Source organism: Pyrgilauda ruficollis, unplaced genomic scaffold (genome assembly GCF_017590135.1).
Source record: "Pyrgilauda ruficollis isolate IOZ18807 unplaced genomic scaffold, ASM1759013v1 scaffold18, whole genome shotgun sequence".
Lineage (NCBI taxonomy): Eukaryota > Metazoa > Chordata > Aves > Passeriformes > Passeridae > Pyrgilauda > Pyrgilauda ruficollis.
In genome coordinates this window covers 6,621,648-6,643,746 of record NW_024516984.1, presented here as the reverse complement: position 1 = coordinate 6,643,746, position 22,099 = coordinate 6,621,648, and positions in this window count along the sequence as shown.

The window sequence follows — 22,099 nt, the reverse complement described above, 5'->3', positions numbered from 1 at the left end:
ATTGAGTTTCATTGCTATTGACCCTTTATATATATATATATATATATATGTATATATATATATAGAGAGAGAGAGAGACAGGCAGAGGAGTAGAAGATGATTACCTGTTTACTAAAATAAAAGGTTCAATGTTTTTAATACAAAATCCATTCTCATTGAATGTCCAGCAATTCTACAGTCTTTTCCTCTAATTAATTCTTCTCCGTTATCCATGATCCTTTCTCATTTTCCTCTTTTAAAATAATTTGGGAGGTTTTCTATTATTTGATTACTTAGTTTCAGATTTCCAACTTTCCCAGTTCCAAGTGCCTCGCATCTTTCTGGCTAGAGTGTCAGGCTGGAAATTCTCTGGTGCTTTTGCACTACAAGGGCAGAGTATCATGGAATAGCGCTAAGAAATTTGGGTCATTGTCCCCATTCTGAATAGGCTATGTACATCTTAACTATCCTTGTAGCCATCCATACTGCATGACAGTATGAAAGCTGGGATAAAAAGGGATTTGGTTTTTTTTTTTTTTTTTTTTTTTTTTTTTTTTTTACTGAGCCATTCACAGTTTTGCCTACCAAATTATTTAGCAGGCACAAATCATGTTTTGAAATAAATTCAAAATTTTATGGTGGGTCTGAAGGTCACAAGATATCTTCTGTTACTCAAATTTTGTTTTCTGGAACAATCAGTCAAAGGAAAGTCTTTGTCAGTGCTCCTGAATCAGTAGTGACAAAAGACATTACATGTTTCTTAAGAGGTTCATAAAGATATCTATATTATAATATCATGGTCTACATTATATTAAGAGATTAGCTACAGATTTGCAGGAAACATTTGTCCCTTGTTCAACACTTTCAATCAATTTAATTTCTCTGTTCTGTTTTCTGTGTTGCACTTCCCTTCATGCAGTCTTTCTCTACAAATCTTTCCTGAGACTTTTCCTAGTCCTCCTAACTTCAGCAGGTCTACCATGGATTTGCACTGCACAGTCTATTTAATAACTTATTTGAAGAGATGGCAGTGTTAAAGTGTAGTACAGAAAGACCTGAGTTACATTTTTGCTGAATTAATTACTCCATTTCTAACTGAAGCCTATACATAATATTTTCAGTTCAGTAGTAACTGTAATTCATAACTCACACCCTCTGAAAAATAAAAAAAATGCGTGGTGAAAGTTCTTGAATTTAGTTTTGTATTTCAACCGCTATCCTGTGACTGGAACCCAAACAATTGGATTTAAATCTTAGCAAAGTATCCCCCAATGCTACATTAGAGACATTCTCTTATCTGTAATGTTGATGAATCCAAAAATTTATATTATGAATTCTCTGATTTTTTTCAAGAAGTTTGGGTTTTAGGCTGATGGTTCACATCTGTGCAAAGAAAATAGTTTCACCACCTGCAACATTGAAAGTGAAGGAAGAGATCTCTCGTTGTCTGTTGTAACCAAAGATGCCAGAATTTCTGCACAGTAACACAACCTTTGTTCTTTTCTTCTCAAGCTCTGCTTCTTGCTGTGCACATATAAATTTTATCTCCTCTTCTCAGCACTAGAAGGCTCAGACACCGAATTCTATGTGAAAATTAATAAACTGACTTTATTTTCCATTCCCATGACAGAAATAAGGGAGGGCACTGGGGAGTGTAGGACACACAAAAATTTCCAGAGGCTTTCCAAGTCTCACTGTAGCTAAGTTTCTATGTTTCTTTTAGACACTGTATTTAAAGGGAGTGAAAATAAGTTTGCTACTGATGTTGACTTTTCCATATTAGAAGAAAGTACTATGTATGTTTGACATAATTCTAATAATAGAAAAACTTATTTCTTCTTTCTGTTATTGGAAATTGTGCTTCCATTCTTTCATTTGCATGACAGCTGTAGAGCATATTTTATCTTTAATTACTTTCACGGGAAAGAGGTGAGCTATTTGCTCTGTTTCAGGTTTTGATATTTGAGTGTTAGAGAAAACGAAGAACCACGAGTAGAATAATTTACTTTACTCCTATTTACAAAATCCTATCTTCTTTTTTTCAAAATTTATTACTTTTTTCTGTGATTAAGTGTTCATTATTAAAGAAAATATGTTTTAAATTGCTAAACCTAATTACAGACACATTCTGCAAATATGCTTAAGCATCAAATAAGTTTCCAATGACATTCTGATATTCTTGACATTCCGGTATTGGTTATTCTTTTGTTTTTGAAAGGTTTGTATTTAGTCTGGGTGTTTTATTTATTGTCTTGAAATGTATTTACTGTTACAAGTAGTCTAAGCTGAGATAAAATCCCCTTGATTTAGATTTTGAATAATAACTGGTTTGTTTAAAAAAAAGATTTGCTGACTGACTTGACTAATTTATTACTTTTTCCCTTAAAATAGTCATAGAAACTCAGCTGCACTATAGATCTGTAGCTGGGATTTGGGAGAGATTCCATTTTGCCAGAGATGAAAGCATAAACCTGTGCTGTAATGGAATCTTAATGAAGACTCCTTTAATAATTTCTCTGTATGCTCAAAGTTCGTTTGATGATGTTGTTTTTGTTGTTGATTTTTAGGTACTAGCTCTCCACTAAGCTGTGGGGCTTGGCAGTAAGGGACAGAATTGCCATCCTGTTCTTGTATAGTAGAAGGATGTACTTGATAGGACATAATGAATCCCTGATTTGGAAAATTTAGTTCTTGTCCTGTCTCACCTGCTTTGGCAATAAAGTGTGCAAGCCTATCTATTCTGTTGTTGCAAGTCCAAGGTTTTGCAGGTGTAAATCCATCTGATTCTAGAAGTGGTTTTAAAGTTTTATGCTCTACTATATAGTGATAATTCTTAGGTAGTTGTCACAATGTCAATTGCTCCAGCTGTTCTGAAGTCTTTCCAGAGTCACAGGCAAGTACATTAAATTTAAGTGATATGGGAATATTTTTCACCAGCTTCATAACTCACTATTTCAGATAATGTAAAACAAAAAAAGCCCCAAAATTTATGAATTTGGGGACTTTACTGAAGCTTTACTGAAAACTCATCTGTGCATCCTTTTATGTAAATGGGCAATGTCCACCTGTTTTTCAACATTCCCAGCAAGACCATGGTATTGTTAGACTGATGTGTTCTCCATATCTAAACCATTTATATTAATAGTATAAACTTAACATAATATAAATTTAACATAATACTTAGGAGTGTGTATATATGTATACTTATATACATATATATATATCTATATATACATACATATATATCTGTGGTTTTAGTTCTATAGTTTCTATCTTCTAGTTATGTAAAAATTAGGGTCATTAAGACAGTAAGACCTGATTACGTTGTCCCAATGCCCTGACCCAATGTAATTGTATGCTTTCCTCCCTCTGTGATCTCTGGTTCTTTTCTGGCTTCCATAACCTATTTACTTAAAAAAAAAAAAAAAAAAAAAAAAAAAAGAAAACAAAAAAAAAAAAAAAAAAAAACCCAAAAAAAAAAAAAAAAGTAGAGCTGTCAACTTTTCCCTGGTACATTCCTATCTTTAGGTTCACTCTTGATGTAGTAAAATTTCATAATTTTATCTTTGTGCAACGTGGCAAAAATTAGAAAGATGGAGGAAGTATAAAATTTACCTCTTTCCTCAAATCTGCAAATAGTAAATGAGATTTTGAACTGAGTCTGGGTGGAACGAAGTTAACTTTCTTCATAGCAACCCGTACGATGCTGTGATTTGCATTTGTGGCTAAAAGAGCATTGATAACACGGTAATCATTTATCTATTGCTCAGCAATGCACAGCACCAAGACTTTCTTCACCTCATGTTCTTTCAGAATAAATAGGCTTGGGGTGTACAAGAATTTGAGAGTGAACATAGTTGAGAAAACTTAACCAAACTGACCAAATGGATATTCCATACTATAAACTGTCAGGCTCAGCATTAAGAAGCTCAGGGAAAATAGTAGGAAGAGGGAAGTTTGAGACTGTGGTCTTTGTCTTTCCAAGCAACTGTTATGCATGCTAAGGGCCCTACTTCCCCGGAAGTAGATGGACATCTGCCTACTAACAGGGAGAATGAAAAGAATTTTTTTTTCTGCTTTTTTACTTATGTGGTTTTTGCTTAATTTATTGAACTGTCATTATCTTGATCCACCAGCCTTCTTGCCTTCCTTCTGTTTTGATCCCATCCTGTGGAAGATGGGAGCAAGAGCCAGCCATAGTGTCTGGCAGGGATTAACCCATAACAGACTTTACATGAGCAGACAGGGAGACTGCATAAATACAAGTACATAAATGCAGTAGGTTGGGGATGGTATAGTGTGAAAAAAGTCACATAAGAAATTAATATCTACAGAAATGAGAACAGATTTTTTCCATCTGAAAAAAAAAAAAGCCCCAAACATTAAAAATATTTATAGATCTCTCTTTGCATAAAAAAATCTGTGACCTGAAAAGGGCGCTTGTTCACACTGTTGGTATGAGGCTTAGTTCAACATCTTTTAAGTAGCTACAGAATATCTCAAATCTTTTGGAAATAATAATCCAATGGAAGTTACCTGTGGTGTTTATCTTAAAAACAGAGGTAGAAGATTAACAAAGCAAACAAATTAGAAAATACTCAAAAGTTGGACCACATACTCCTTAACCATCAGAGCACATATATATCTTAAAATATGTATGCATATATATGTGCATTTACTACACTAACAAAAATGTTTTTCTTCCATTTGTTCTTTTGTGTTAATAGAATGGAAATTTGGAGGAGAGGTGAAACCTGTATGACATATCTGTCAAAATATTCATTGCAAACAAAAATCTTCACACTTTTTAACAGTAGATGTTATTTTATGCAGAAGTTTTGATGTCAGCATGATTATCTCTTTGTCATTCCTAGTTTGTAAGTACTCTTTTTGCCTAATTTGACAGCATTCATTCTTCTTCTCTAACTTTTAAAATGTCTATTCCTTCAGAAAAGCTAGCATTCTGTTGTCAAGTAGTTTTTTACAGGAGTAGGTAAATCATCACTGACCTTTTCTAGATTGTCTGCAATGTCCCTTATTTGACATGATTAACACTATGCAATTTATTGATCATATTGCATTTTATTTCATGGTGGCTTTTATGTTCTGCATAATAATTAAAGTGAAGCTTATGTTGTAAATATAATTTTTCTCTCACAATAATTTAATCCTGATGTATACTTTTTTCTTTTTTTTCCTCCCTCACTCTAATTTCTTTATTATTTTTTGGAGTTAGGAAGTCATTAAAGAAGATGGGGAGAGACATAAATATGAAGATTATGGAATCATAGAATCATAGAATCATGGAACAGGTTGAGTTTGAAGACATCTTTACTGGTCATCTAGTTCCAACTTCCATTGCAATAAGCAGGGACATCTTAAACTACAAGAGGTTGCTAAGACTCCCATCCAATCTGACCAGTAATGTTTCCAGTGATGGGATATACGCCACTTCTCTGGGCAGCCTGCTCCAGGGCCACACCACCCTCATTGTAAAATACTTATTCCTTAGATCAAATCTAAGTTGACCTTCTCTGTGTTTAAAACCACTACCTCTTGTCCTATTTCAACAGACCCTGAGAAAAGGTTTGTCCACATCCGTATCAAGAAGTTCTTTTAAGTACTCAAAGGCTGCAATGAGGTTTCCCCAGGGCCTTCTCTTATGCAGGCTGAACAACCCCAACACTCTCAGACTTTTCTCATAGAAGAGATATTTCATCCCTCCAATCATCTTCATGGCTCTCCTCCGGTTTCTCTCCAACAGGTACATATTAATCCTGGCCTGAGGATATCAGAGTTGGATTCAATATTCCAGGTGAGGTCTCCCAGGAATGAAGGGGAAGAATCACCTCTACAGACTTGCTGGCCACGTCTTATGGTGCAGCCTGGGATACGGTTGACTTCCTGGACTGCAAACACAAATTGCCAGCTCAGGTTCACCCTTTCGTGCACCAGGACCCACACGTTCTTCTCAGCAGGACTGTTCTCAATTCTCCAGCCTGTAAAATTATTAAATTTGATCTGCATAAGATCCATTAGATATCCCCTGTGTATGACTTATTGCCTAACTGAAAACCTAGCATAGAAAATTTTTATGATATGTTCTCAGTGTTTTATTTTGGGACATTATACCTTAAAGTTGTACCATCTTGAAAAGTAAAAATTGAATTAAGGTAAAAAACTGGAAATGGACACATGCAATATTGTTTATTAAAAAGCCAATGTGGGGAAACATTTTTTGAGCTCAGGGAAATAAGTTTTTGAGCTGTATTTGACAAAATGGCTCAGCATAGCTTAAAACAGAATGAGAGGAGTTCTGAAATGGCACCTGTCTGCTTATCCATTTGTAATATTGACAGAACATAGATTTGTAGTATGCAGAGTTGACAATTTCCAACCGGATGTTGAAGCACTGATCTACATGACAGGAATTGTGATCATTAGTTGCCATGCTTGAAAAGGATGTGGACAGATTCAATGTGGTTAGGTGCAATCAGTCCTGAAATTAATGCATAAATGGAAGAGACACTTTTTCATTATTGCCTACTTTGGGGGAAACAGTGGGTGCACTACTGTCAGAGTTCAGACTGATAGATATTGATACAAATCATTTTTATATGATCTGCCTATTTATTAGAATTGCTTTTCTGCTCTCTATATGGAGGTCCATGATGCATTACATTCTGAACTTCCTAATGTTCAGATTGCTGTTCTCATTGCAAGAAATAATGAAATGGATTCATTACTTTATTCTTAAAATATTCTGATTTATTTTAGGATATACCTTCTTCAGAGATTTCATATAACCTTTTGTTGTCTAGTTCATTTATTTTATTGTAGATGGGAACATATTATACATATTTTGAGGACAAAAAAAATCAAAAAATATTTTTGGATTATTCATGCACATAAATGAAACAAGGACAAGGACCTGAGAAGATAAAAATTCCTACTAATGTTTTCAGTATTGATAAACTCAATATTATTAATGTAATGATGAACAGAGAGAAATTAAGATGACAGGGAACTGCTTTTTTAGTTGCACCTATACAAAAGAAGCAATTATTTTGTTATAGTTTTAAATTTTCCTTTGAAATTATGTTTTGCAAAGCATGGTTCTCTCATTTGAGTCTAGAAATGAAAGCACAATCAAATAATAACCCATTCGTACCTCAAATTTTGCATATGTGGGAGATTCTACTTTATGTATTTGTCTTTTGAATTCAGAAGATGAAACTGTGAAAGCTGAAAGAAACTACTGTGAGTTCTCTGGATACAAAGATATTAAAAGGAAATTAACACTACTACAGTGATACAAAATATCTGATTAAAAATTATTTATTAGTCTAAGCCTGCAGCACTACTCATGGGCTTCAGGCCAGTATCCCTCTGGAGAATTATACTTGTGGAAGAAAAGAAGAAAACATATCATTCACTGCTAATATATCAAACTATTTTGAAGGTGAATATAGGATTGGAACACTAAAAGTAGGAGCAGGAGGGCAAAATGCTGGTAAGATATACAAACACAAATGTGTCATTAATGTAAGCCTGAGAACAACTGACCTCTTTGGTATTTTCAAATGGGTTTGGGTGATTGAACTTTACCTTCATCTCTACATTATTTTTAGAGAGAGAATTGTACGTGCATTTCTTTCAAATTCCTCCGATGCCTTATTTCAAATGCAGAATATTTGGGATATTACCCTTTATGTCTCTTGCTACTTTAATAATGCTTCTTTTGTCATGTCATCTTAGATCTGTAGAGACTTCACTTTTTAGCTTTTCTATTTGCTTAGAGTCTGTTCTGTGACAGGTAAGGTGTTTTTCTTTGTACAACTTCAGGAAGTAAATACCTGCTTAGAAATACATCCTGAAAATAATAATTGTAAATGAAGCCAAGAACTCAGCTTCATTCTGGGCCCAACTTAAATGCCTCTAACACATATGTGGGGAATAAACAAGAGGAGTTACAGAAACACATCAACCTGCAGGGCTATGATCTTATTGTCATGGCGATGTGGTGGAATGGCTGCTATGGAATGCAAGGACAGAAGCTCTTTAGGAAGGACAGACAAAGAGGGGGTGTTGCCTTCCCTGTCAATGTCCAGCTGGAGTGCATGGAGCTCCACCAGGGATGGATGAGCAGCAGCCTGAGAGCTTATGGCTCAGGACTAAAGGGAGAGCAGGGACAGGGGACATTATAGTGGGGGTCTGGAGCAGGCCACTCAACAGAAAATTGGGCTTATGAGGCCCCTTACAGACAAATAGGAGCAGCCTCATGTTCACAAGACCCTGTGGGGGACTTCAACCATGCCAATATCACACCAAATTTTCTGTGTTGGCGGGAAAACAAAGAAAGGCATAAGCCAGGTCCTGGAATGTGTTGGTGGCAATGTCCCTCTCCAAGTACAGCAAGGAGATGTTGCGCTGAACCTTCTTCTTACCAGCAAGGAGGAGATGTTGAGGCAGGGAACATAATGCTGAAGGGCAGCCTTGGCTGCTGTGACAATGAAATGTTGGACTTTGAGATTCTTAGTGAAGTGGGAAGAGCACACAGCAAGCTCACTACCCTAGACTTCTAGAAAACAAACTTTGGCTTCTTCAGGGCTCTGCTTGCTAGAGTGCTGAGTGATAAAGTCTTGGAGAGAAGAGGAGCTCAAGAAACCCTCTTAATATTGAAGGACCACCTTAGGTAAAAATGACAGGAGGCCTGTGTGGATAACCAAGGAATTCCTGAACAACCTCAAACACAAAAAAGAAGCCTACAGAGAATGGAAACGGGGTCAAGTAACCTGGGAGGAATACAGAGAGATTATCCAAGCAGCCAAAGATCAGGTTAAGAAGCTGAAGCCCTGATAAAATCAAACCTGGCCAAGGGCATTAATAACAAGAGAAGTCTAGGGAAAACATTAATCCTCTCCAGAAGGAAACAGGAGACCTGGTTAGCCAGGCTATGGAGAAGGCTGAGGTATTTAATTACTTTCTTGTCTTGGTCTTCACCACCTGAGCCATAAAAGACAAAAGCAGAGACTGGGAGAATTAAAAACTGCCAGCAATAGGAGACCATGTTTGAGACCATTTAAGGAATTTGAATGTACACAAGTCCATGAGACCAGGTGATCTGGCAGAGGGATCTGGCAGAGGAACAGTTAAGGTTTATTTTTTTGCAGCATTCTTTAAACTAATTTTTTTCCTTTTATGGTCAGTTGATTTCCTATTGCATGATGACTCTCAGCAATCCATGAGGTCTGTATTTTCAGTACAGCTTGAAGCAAGCAACCAGAACTCATATGTTGATGTACAGTGGCAAAACAGTGAATAGCAATGACAGCTCAGATTCCCACAGCCAATGCAGATTTGTTGATGCAGTGCTAAATGAGTGCCTGGGCTAATGAGATTTGTTTCTCACTTCAGTTAGGTGAAGCATTGTACAAATATAGTTGTACAGCTTCTAAATCCGAGATTGACGTACTTAGCACTTGTTTGATTATCTCTGAGAATATTCTACATTGTTTATGGACTTATATTAAAGTTTCTGCTAGAGATTATGGACAGTTAATGCTGGGCTGTGTTGCACCAGCCAGCCTTTTTGTTGTACGGGTAAGAGCCGTGAGAGATGTACTGTTCATTATTTACTTCACATCTGATAGGTGCCTATTTCATGTCTACACAGAAAATCTCAACAGCTGCTGTTAAGGTTGTGCTGTTTTCTGGCATGCATTACACTGATCAGCCTCAGAAGTAAAGAAAAAGAAATATGATGTCAGAAGGATAACTAGACCAAAAAACGTAGAACCTCTACTTCAGTCATGTATACTCACCCTCATATTACTGGACTGGGAATAAAATTGCTTAATTGAATGACTGGGAGCGCCACTCAGATTTTAGGGCATAATATATTACACTGACAAGGGCAATTTAGGAATATTTTCTTTCTATAAAATATTTATTTATTTAATGATTTGTGCCAGGAAAGCTTCCATTTGAATGATACATTGTTAGCATACAAAGAAAAACCAAACAGCTGTATTCTAGGCTGAGAATGAGTTAAAACAATATAAATAAAGGTAAAAAGAAAGAAAATCATGACACTGATAAAGGGAACAAGATTTCTGGTACTCCCTTTGAAAGAAATATTGGCTCTGCCTTTGAATGTTTTCCAAGGCTGCAATTGCAATAAAATCATAACGTCAAGTTTCGTACAGAACAAGTCTAATGTTCCTTTCTAGCCTAAGTGACAATGAGATTTACTCCAAATGACATTATTTTTGTCATGAAGATCAGGACTGAGCAACTTCCTGAAAATGCTTTTGGCATGATTTAAAACAAATTATTCATTAACAGCTTTCTTTAGAGGGAGAATATGGATGACAATATTGAATTTCTTTATAGTTTCCAACAGTACAGACATCCAGATTTCAAGATCTTGTGGACCTGTTTAGGTGCATATTATTTCTCTCAACTGAAATCTTTCCCTCTATGTAAGGTTCATCCAGGTTTGAAGAAAGAATCACTCATCTGAACAACCAAAGCATAGAATTAAATAAAGAATGATTAATACATCTCGGAAGTTCCAAAAATCATGGGGTTGCATGGGGAAATTATGTCACAATTCATCTGAAAGAATAACTTTTAGTGTCCTTTTTTTCTCCTCCGCATCTCTCACAGCTTTATCTTTATGACTACTTCCTGCAGAAGTTGAAAAGAGACTTTCTACAAGGGCATGTGCTGATAGGACAAGGAGTAAAGGCTTTAGACTTAAAGATGTTAGGCTTAGATTGGACATGAGGAAGAAATTGTTTTCTGTGAGAGTGAAGAGATCCTGGAACAAGTTGCTTTGAAAAGTTGTGGATGCCCTATCCCTGGAAATGTTCAAGGTCAGGTTGGATGGGATTTTGAGAAACCTGGTGTAGTAAAAGGTGACCGAGACCATGGCAAGGGGATTGGAACTAGATAGTCTTTAAACCTTTGTATGTTTCTGTGAGTTTCCTTTACAAATTCCTTTCTCTCTGTAAAATTTTTATAGGACTTCTCTCATTGCCCTTCCATATATCTGTGCACTTTATTTTGTCTCCTTCAACAGACATTTATTCCAGGGCATTCCTTCTGGAAAATGTCATAGAATCATAAATCAATTTAAGTTTAATGAGAGCTCTGGAAGTCATGTAGTCCAAGTTACTGCTCAAAGAGTTTCAATGAGAGTAGATTGGTAAAGACTGTACACAGAGAAATTTTAAATAAAAATCTCCAAAGGTATCTCCAAGGAATAGGGCTATAACTTAACAAATGTCATGATATAGAAAAAAAAATTCCTTAAACATATTCCAACCTTCCCGTGATACAAGTTCATATATCACTAGGCATCTCCATACTCTCCAATGAGGAAAGAAGTATACTGACAAAGGTAAAAAAAAAGACAATAGAATTATTGTTGAGATAGCAGTCATTAGCAGTTCAGGGATTAAATAAGACAACTACTTGTGGGTCAATTCCAACCCAGGATCTTCTATGATTTTATGACTTATCTGAAAAAATATAAAGGATTAAAAACATCCTCAATGAACATGATGATGATGATGATTAATATCTTACTAGCAGCAATGAAGATTGACCTTTCCCCATCTGGCAGATGACTGCCTGGTCACAAAGATTTGTTGGTTGTCTCTTTGGGCTTTGTGAGCAAATAAATGCTTGGTCTAGAAGGTATTAGTTCCAGTCACTCATTGTTTGAATATTAGCCAATAATCTATTGCACTGGACTTTAAGTTGTGCTTATCTTACTTTATCTCACTGTCTGATGAAGGATATCCAAGGAAAAGAGATGCAGAGAAAGACAATTATAGATTTAGCATTGCAAGAATATTGTTGCAGGCAGCATGGATGTTCAGTCTGAATATCCTGGTGTGCTTTAACAAATATAGCAAATGAGAATATATGTTGCAATATATATCCCTAAGCAAGAAGTTTTCATATACTTCTCAATTTGGTTTTCACTAGCAAGATACTATGAGATTTGGGAATACTAGGTGGTGTCTTGTCTGCTGTGTGTCAAGGACAGAATGCAGCTCTTACCTTTGTGGCAACTGAGAAGAAAGATAAAAGTTATCAGTACACCTCTTGCAGCACTTAGTGTTTTCATTTTAACTGAAGGAAAAATACCCAAATGAGCAAAAAATTGAAAAAATGCCATTCACTCTCTTTGTTCTTCAACTTTGATCCATTGTTAATCATCCTTGGTTTTCTGTTGCAAATAGGAGCAACATTGTGATCTTCCTTATTTCTCTTGTCTTTGGACACAAGAGCAAGGAGGGATTAGTCTTTTCATCTCTAACAAACTGTTTTCTTGACAAGCCAACTGATTACCTATTTTTCTTCTTCTGGTCCACTTCCTTTTGCACTTAGCATTTGGAAGAGCATAGAACTGGTTTTAAGCACTGTAAGGGTTTCCTTAGCATGCTCAAATATTTTTTAGCTACATCATTCATATAAATTATTGTACCTTTGATTTATGTAATTTGTGTGCCTGGAATGGATGATTTGTTTCATTGACATCACTATAAGAAAAAAAATCCAAACAATGTTACAATTAAGCATTAATAATTCATACATTTTTTAGACATTTGTTTCAGTTAAATAAAATAGAAATGTAGCCACATAAAAATCCATACATTTTAAAGCTGATTAGATCAATAAAGTATGATCTCATGAAGGATTTTATTATTATACTTCCTTTCTATGGTAACTGACTTTAGAAAAGCAGTTTCTGTACCTATTTTTGTTTTGGATCACTGCAAAACAGTAAGTGGATTTATTCAAGATCATTCAGAACATTCTGTTACCTCAAAAGAACTGTTTTTTGTAATGATTTATTATTACAGATATCATAAAAATAATAATAAAAAAATAAGGCTAATCATTCTGTCCAGATGATTTAACATGGATAAGATAACAGCATCAGCCTTCACAGTGGAATAAAATGTTTCCATTTCTTTTCCAAAATCTGATTACTTAATTAAAATACTCCTAGAATTTACAGTTGCAGAGGTAAATCTGGAGAAATATGTGTCATAATATCCATCTCAGTCTATAAAGACCTTCAAAAAGTATTTGTGAGGAAACCAATACTTAAAGAAATTGTTTTATATGATTTAAGGTTTCACTGATGATGAAACAACTGCTGTTTATTGGTGGGCAGCAGAAAAGCAAGACAAAGGTAAATATGTCTGAAAACATACAAAAATAAGGAACTTAAAAAACCCATATGTATTTGCAGTCTGAACAACATCATCTATTGCCAGGGGCATTACACCAAGAAGAATTTCATCTTTAGGCACAACTACAAAAATCTTCAAAATAAAGCTAACAAGACACACCTACATATGTTATCTGAATATAACTCTCATATCAGTGCCTCGAAATAACCTATATGCAACTAGAATGAAAGCCTACCACTTTTTGTTAAACTGAACTTTATTATGACGTTTGCATAATCTGGAGCAAGACTCATTATAAAGAAGGAATTAGTGTTTAGTTAAATTTAACACATTCACCTTCTCTTCTGATTAAAGCAAAATAGAACTAGGAAATTTAAATAAGCAATACCATATCATTATATAGATTATTACAACTGTGTCCTGGGGTGACTTTATGATGTTTGTATCCCCATTTGTCTGTTTAGCCCAGAAATAAGTTTTGCACCTTTAGGACTGGTTCTGAGAGCAAAGGGAGAGGAGAGAAGAAGCACCAAGTTTGTTTTCAGAAACTGCACTTTCTCATCTGCATCCTTCTCCTGCACTGTGTTGTCTGCGGACAGACGGCAGGACAGGGCTCTCCTTTGTTTTTAGTAGGTTTCTAGCTAGCTGAAGCAGAGAAATTCTCTGGACTGTAGTTTTCTTTCTTTTTTTTCTTAGAACTGTTTAGACTTACTCTGGACTGAACATCCAGAACAACACCCATAGCTTGCAGCTGTGGCCACCAGGCCGGGCCTGGCCCGTGACATTTCCAGCGCTGGAGGCACTGATAAGAGACTGAGTGAGCCAAGCTACAGCCCATAAAAGGGACTTTCTGAGTTTGTCATCTCTTTTAGAGCAGCAAGAGGTTTTATTGTTTAATGTTGTTCATTTTCTTGTGCTAGTGGATGCTTTACCTATTAAATAAAGAGGTTTTTTTTCCATTTTCTCCAAAGAAATATATTCCTGAAGCAGTTGAAGGAGGGGCCACTTGAATCTGCTTTCTAGAAAAACCCCTTCAGAAGTTTTCTCCCAAATCTGCCCTAAACCAGAACAAACTGAAAAACAGAAACTGTGGCTACCTTGCAACAATACTATATATATATTCCTGTTCTGATATTAAAAAAAAAAACCCTACAATTCAATACGAGCAAGTCCCATATACTTCCAACTATATCAATAGTGAGGAAAGGGAAGAATGAACTGGAAAAGCTATATTCTGGCTTTAAAAAAATGCCATCTGACTTTGAATTAAAACTGTCCTAGAATTGTAACCACTGTAGAATTGAAGTCACACCCAATTTTCACGTAGTTAATAAAAGCTGCTCACAAATTGAAGTTGGGGATACAAAACTGAAAAAAAACCTTTTTGATGCAGCTTTAGTTGGAAGGCAGATTTATTTATTAGTAGTGTCTCTTGTAGCTTCCCTTCGCTCTCATGAGGTGTGGAGGGTGCAATTTCAGTGACTCTGCTGTAATTCTTCTATAACTCTTCCACAGATGCTTTAATGTCAATCAATCCCGTCTCTCTGTAGTAGCTGACTGTCTCCCTAGCACTGCAATTCTATTCATTCAATTCATATTGAATTCTATGGATGTATTAAAGGGACAGTTGGCTAACATGGGAAGGACAGGGTTGATTGACTAGGCTTCTGTGCAAGAATTACAGTAGAATTACAGCACAGATGCAGAAATTGCAGCCTGCTGCTCCATAGAGGAGTTTGAATGGAAATGGTGCTGGAAGGGAAGAATTGTACCTATAAGAGACGTTGCTAATAGTAGGAAAGTCTCCCTAAAATTAATCTTCATTAAAACAATTTGGAAAAAAATTAAGAAAGCTAAAATTAATTTTGAAGTACAGTGGTTTTGAAAAAGAATACAAAATCATTAAAATATACTGGTTCTCTTTAAAAGTACTGCTGGAAAAAACTGTTTTTCTAAGGATTCTAGTAATGTTATGCTGTTCTGACAGCAGTACTGTTCTATATCTTTGATCATCTAAATATCAGGGATACATTAAAATCTAAATAGCAGGTTTTGTGCAGAGAAACAGTTAAAGTGTATTCATTTAAAAACACAGTTTGGCATTTCCTTCCTGATTCTTCATTGCAGTGACAATTTAAAAACACACATACATAGCTTTTCAGTTTTAAACTGGAATTTGTTATTTCAAGTACAGAATAAGCAGATTTTTTTTGGAATTTCAGATATGTTATTAACATCCACAGACCAAAATCACAGACTTTAAAACCAGGCAAATCTTAAGTTTGTATTTTGAAAGTGGTTTAACAGAATTGTAATGCTTTTGAGTTAATAAATGTGTGCTAACGTAGTTATATTTTATGATATTTAAAGATCATTACTGCATCCGGGCATAATACAGTGATTCAAAAACCTCACTGACTGTCACTGGGCTTTAATTTGCTGCGTTATGAAATTCAAAAAGATATTGTCTATGCTATGAGAGACATATTTAGTAAAAGGTTTATATTATCCATCTATACCAGTATCTTTAAAGTATTTTTGCAGTATGCTGTAGCTTTCAGCTGCTTCCTTTTCATTTTTGATACGGTAGTGATCTTATATAATCTTATATAAAGCATGTATTAAGTCAGGAGATTCTTCCATCCAAATCTTCCAATCTAGAATACTTTTTTCCTACAACTTGTGGATTATTACCATCATTACTCTTTTTACCTCCTTGGACCCTTTTCTATTTTTGCTGTAGGTATTTAATTTTTTATCCCTTTGTCAGTGTCATCAGTTTTGCTCCCTGAAATAAGTAAGATGCACTATACATTCAGATTAATAGGAAATAAAATTTAGTGGCTTTTTTTTTTTTTTTTTGATACAAAATACCTGCCCCAGAACAGACAACATAAAAGGTTTTTACTGAAGGAATATTACAAGCTTTGATTAACTGCTGTACAAATTAATAATACCGATACAAGTTCTCTAAGATATCAACTTATATTTTTTAGTATGGGTATGGATAGAATTAATCAAACCAGAATTTGGAAGATCTAGATACCTTTGTTCTCTCTGATCACAATTACTGTAGGTATAGTTATGTGAGTTATGTGACTACCCCATAGTTAATGACTGGATGGAGTTGTATTCTGCTTCTGGTAGGAAACAAAAATCCTAAGATTCTGAAATGCATGTTTTTGACAGAGAAACAGAGAGGATTCAGTGGTTTGGGTTTTTGTTTTTGTTTTTGTTTTTTTGTTTTTTTGTTTTTTTTTTTCTCCAGGTGCTTATTTGCCCTCACTGCTGAATTATTAAGTCTTCCACTCTGGACAGTCCATTGGCATTACTTCACCCTATGCACATCACCTGTGTTTGGTTGATTGAAGAAGAAAGCTCACCAGTGATGGATGCTATGTCACACACTATTTGCCTAGTCTGCACTTACAATTGTGCTTCTCTGTGACTTTACAGAAACAGTGCCAATCCAAATGGTGAGCTGAAAAATTTCCATGCTTCGATTTCAAGGACTCTTCAGGCACATGAAGAAGCTCAAGTCAACTCCTTTGATGAGGTAGCTCTGCATTGTGGCTACAGTCTGGGAGAATCAGAAATGTGGTTTTCCATATGACAGCAGTTTGGATTGTGTCTTCTCCTTTGTCTTTGGTCCTCCACTTGCTTATACCCCAGATTTCAGCTTCATGCTACTTCACTGATGCTTTTGTAGACCTGGTGTAGCTATGGAGTTGAAATAATATACTAAACCACTTACTAAAAGGGCCACACCATAGAAAAAAGTAATGTTTTTAACACAATCACTTTTCCCATCACTTGCTCACAGAAGGACACAGACTGAAAAAGTACAGAAAGAGTAGTGCAGGGGCGGGATCAACCAGTTGAAGGCAACTTATTCTACAATTATTTTATTTTATGATATAACGAATGCCCCTGCTTCTTTTCAATTAGAATTACCTGTTGAATATATTCCCTCATGTTTGTTTACTAATACACCTATGCAGCTACTAAGATTTTATTCTTTGGGAGGGTCTTTGGATGGGGTTTATTCTCCTGAAAGCTAGACCTTATTTTTCTTAGTCCTGGAACCCAGGGTTTTAGTGTGGTGTCTTAAGTTTCTTGTACCAATTCTATGCTCTTAATAATTTCTTGTGTTTACTGCTTGCTTAATATTTTCACATTTTATTTCTAATTTCTGCCTTCACTTTGATACAAGTGAAATTTCATCAAGTTTGTTCTCTGTCTTGAGAGAGGATGTTCTCTTATCTCTGGGCCTTGCTTGAACTCAAGAGCAGTTCTTTTCTTTCAAAGATATAGTAAAGGTGTGAGAAATTTTTGCTCTTCCATTTGGTTTCTCAAGGGAAGTTATGTGAGTTATTTTTCTGTTACTTGAACTCTTTGACATATAAGGAAAATCATTCAGAAATATGATGAGAAAGCATATTATATTATGCTTCCATTATGCATCCCCACCTTTACTGGGAGGATTTATTTGTATGCAAGTTACACTGCCATTGCCAGCTGAGCAAAGGTAAAACTGAGCAAGCTGGCTAGTGTGAATGCAAGTATACAAAATGAAAATAACATATACTTGTATAGATTATGCTTTATGTGTTCAGAAAAGGTCTCACAGTATAGTTTTCTTATATTTGGATGACATAGGTGCAGTTAAAAAAAAGTCATAATTTTTTTTAGCTGTAGGCTGAGTCACATCTAAGCTGTGCAAACTAATACTGCCCTTGGTCAGAATTAGATGAGAAAATATGTTGTGCTGTCAGGTTTATGCATTGAACTCTATTTTTTTTTTCAGTGCACACCATTAGATCTCCATATCAGGTTTTAGGATATATAGTAAAAAATTCAATGGAATTCTGGAACAAACTACCAAAGTAAATAATATATAATAGAATATATTATATAAATAATGTCATATCATGACGTTTGATTGTTTCATTACTATCTGTGGCATAACACAAAAAAGGGACATGTTTAATGAGAATATTAATAGCGTGATGTTGTAATAATTTTGACAAAAGAACGTGAACATGCTGTGCCAGCATTTGACAGAATTTGTGTGGCTGTTTTAATAAGAAATGGCTTTTACACGCCTCACTGATACCTGCACAGACCCTACGCTTGTATGAGACTAGTCTAGACAATGATATTAATGGCTTCAGCTAACATGAGGTACAGACTAGGAAAAAGACAGGAGCTGTCTAGTTTATGCTCATTGTAAAGAAAAGAAAGCATAGCAGCTTGGAGGAAGTAATTAAGTCTCAAAATAAAAGTGAAATCCCCGACATTTATTAGATGCTCCTTACTTAGAATTATTGGCATCATTTTGGAAATTTAACTGTTACTGGTTGAACATGTAAGAATGACCAGGAGTGCTTTTCTTTTCCTCTACCTACTTAGAAAATTGCAACCTTTTCTGCCAGATTTGTATATTATAGCTATACTTTCCTTTACTGTCTCTTCATTGGGCTTCTGAGAAGACTGGTATGACCAGCAGGGCTAAGGAAACCGTTGTCCTGCTGCACTGGTGAGGCCACAACTTTAGAACTGTGTTCAGTTTCAGGCCCCTCATTGCAAAGAGAACATTGAGGTGCTGCTGTCCAGAGCAGCACAACAAAGCTGGGGAAGAATCTGGAGCACAAATCTTATGAGGAACAGCTGAGGCAGCTGGGGCTGTTTGGTGTGGAGAAAAGGAGGCTTAGGGGAGACCTCATTGCTCTCTACAATTACCTGAAAGGAAACTCTAGTGAGGTGGGGCTTCGTCTCTTCTGCCATATTTCAAGTGAAAGGATGAGAAAAAAATGACCTTAATTTGTGCCAGGGGAGGTTCAGATTAGATATTGAAAATTTGGGGGTTTTTAACTGAAAGGGTTGTCAAAGCATTGGAATGGGCTGCACAGGGATGTGAAGGAGCCACCACCTCTAGAAGTGTTCAGATGGTATCTGGATTTGGCACTTGGAGATCTGCTTTAGGGGTGATTATGATAATAATTGGTTGACAGCTGGACTGGGTGATTTTGAAGGTCTCTTCCAGTCTTGGTTTTTCTGTGATTCCGAATTGCTCTCTGTAAAAATATTACTATTGCGATTATTCAGAGACTGAAGCTGGATTTGGATGTGCTGCTCACATAACACTTGTGCCAGGTTAAAATATTTGGTTTCTATCCCACTCATCTCTCTTTTCCTAATTTTTTTTCCTACCCTTCAGAAGACCACATTCTAACTAAAGGAGGAAAACCTCACTATTACTAAATACGCAAGACTACTTTTATTGTCTAGACAGAATCCTTTTAGAGAGTTATGATACATGTACTTCTGTCAGCAAAGCAGAGGAGGTCAGATTAGGAAGTGGTGGGTCTCCATGTGACCTGGGGAAGATAATCTGTTTGCAGAACTCTGCTGCAGCCAGAGAAGTTTGCCTGACCAATCTGATGTGGTCCATAGTGACCTTCAATACTCTGGATACTTTGCAGGGCACTGACTATGTTTCTTTTCTAGATGATGCTTAAGTATGGGTATTTTGACTTCAGTATACAAACTGAGCTACACCTTTCCTTACGTGAAAGATTTCCTCACTTTTTCAAAAATGAAATGGGAATAAGTTCATCTACCTTTTTTTTTTTAATTTTAAGAATACAGTGACAAAATTTCTCTAGAACACATTTATGACACTTTATTTGTTAATATATCAGCAGAAAACATTCTCTGATATGCAGCTTGAACTTTTTCATTCTTACTTTAATCCTATTACTGCTGTATAAATCCCTGTTTATCATCCTGAGTGATTCATCTCCTGCCTTGGATTTACACTCCCAAGGTATTCAGGGACTGTTATCAAGTCCCCTCATTTCAGCAAAGAGGAAGCCATGATATATTTTATGTAAGAAGAAGTGATATATTTAATATTTATTTATTTATTTATAGTTCTGTATTGCTCTACCTTCCCTACAGTTTTGGGACAGTTTCTGTTTTCTAAAGTGCCTTTAGCTTCTGGGTAGAATTTTATCAATAAGAAATCTAGAAAACAGTGTGAATTTCAGCTCTTCTCTTTCTTAGAGTGACACAAAACACTATGATGGTTTAAAAATTGGTCTTAAGCTGGGTATAAAAAGAAATACTATGATTCTATTCTGTCTGGTTTGTTATGAATATCTCAAACCAATGGTGCCTTTATAACTTGTGTCCAGGTCGTTAATTATGTTCTAGTACAAATACTTGTCCAATTCAGTGCTGTGATCAGTGCAGTAATTAACTTTTCATGGCTGCATTGTCACAGTTGTGTAGGAAACCAGCTCTGACATTCATGCCAGGCACCAGAGAAACACAAGAACAAGATAGTTTTTTTCAGCCAAGACCCCACAGTCTATATAAGCCCAAACAACTAAGAAAAGATGGCAAAAAAGAAAAGAATTAATCATAAGATAGGAATTAGAAGAAAACAAGAAGGCACAGTGGTCAGCATGGTGGTTACTGGTTTCACATATGGGAAGTCCTGTGGCTCTCTTAAGACAGCAGCATCCTTTCACTGAATATGTTTCAAGTAATTTTGTTTCAGATGTTTGCACTAAACAAAAATTCATGCTTCATTTTCTGTATTTCTGATCTGTCCAGATGACATTGTATTAACTCTTTGTCCTAACTGATCTCACCTTTGTTACTTTTCTCTCCCCATTTATTTGACTTGTATTTGGTCATCTGTCTTCAGTATCTTCAGTACTCTCCAATCTTTGCATATTGGTAATAATTTACATGCTATTAAAATTTTACAATGCATTTTTGTCATAGTAGATTGAATGCATGTGACAGTATTTTTTAAATTTTGCAGAGAAACAAACCACAGCAGATACTTGTTACTTGCAAGGAATGCATACAGGTAACCCTGGCTGCAGCAACCTTTCCTTTCAAAAAGTCACCAAGGCCTGAATGTAGATTCACTGCTAAGGAGAGGTGCTATCTTAGCTAATGGCTTCTGAGTTACAAATTGATGTACCTCTTTTAATATTGAAAATAGAAATAAACCATTGACTCACATGCAAAACAAGGAAGCTGTTCTTCTGAATTGCTGGACCTATAACATCATCTCTATATATTTAAAGAAAAAAATCTTAACTATTATTTACAAGACGGACAATTTTTGTCTTTGCAAATTTTTACATAAAATTTATGAAATCCAAGTTCAGATTTTATCCCTTATAAGATCTCTGTCATCAGAAGAGTCCTCTTATTTTGTATTAATTTTCACCTAAATAGTCAACAACCTCAGGAATCTGGTCATGATCATTGTTCAGCCAATGACTTAAGAGAGATTTTGAGATTTAAGGAGAGGAATTAGATCCAAGTTAGATATTAGTTCACAAATGCCATCAACAGTTTAGTAGTACTGGTATAGCAGACAGGGGATAGTGGCATTTTTAATGCTGAAAATTATGTAAAAGGATAATTTAATTTGAAATATCTGGTTGGTGTGCAAGATGTGATAACAGGAAAGGAGATGAGCAGCCTGCTGCATGGAATAAAAAAATGAGAGAAATTTTTCTTTTCATAAAACTTTCACTCTCATTAAATGTGTTGAGGGGAATATCTGCATGTTACTAATTAGAATTCTGATTTGGAAATTTTTTCTATAATTTCCTTATTTTAATTAATTAAGATTGTTCCTTTTATTTTCCCATTTATGAAGAATTAAATGCCTACTATTGCAATGTTTACAAAGAAGTTGCTGTAAAATTCCTCTTTGGAATACAAGTTGCAATACATTATGTAGTATAAAAGATATTGTGGATATTTTTTCTATCATTCTTCTAATTTATGCACCTTATATGCCTTTGTGTGTCAGTTCGCTGTGTACATGCCTTAATGTAGAACAATTCCTGTTTGTTCAATTTTCAGCT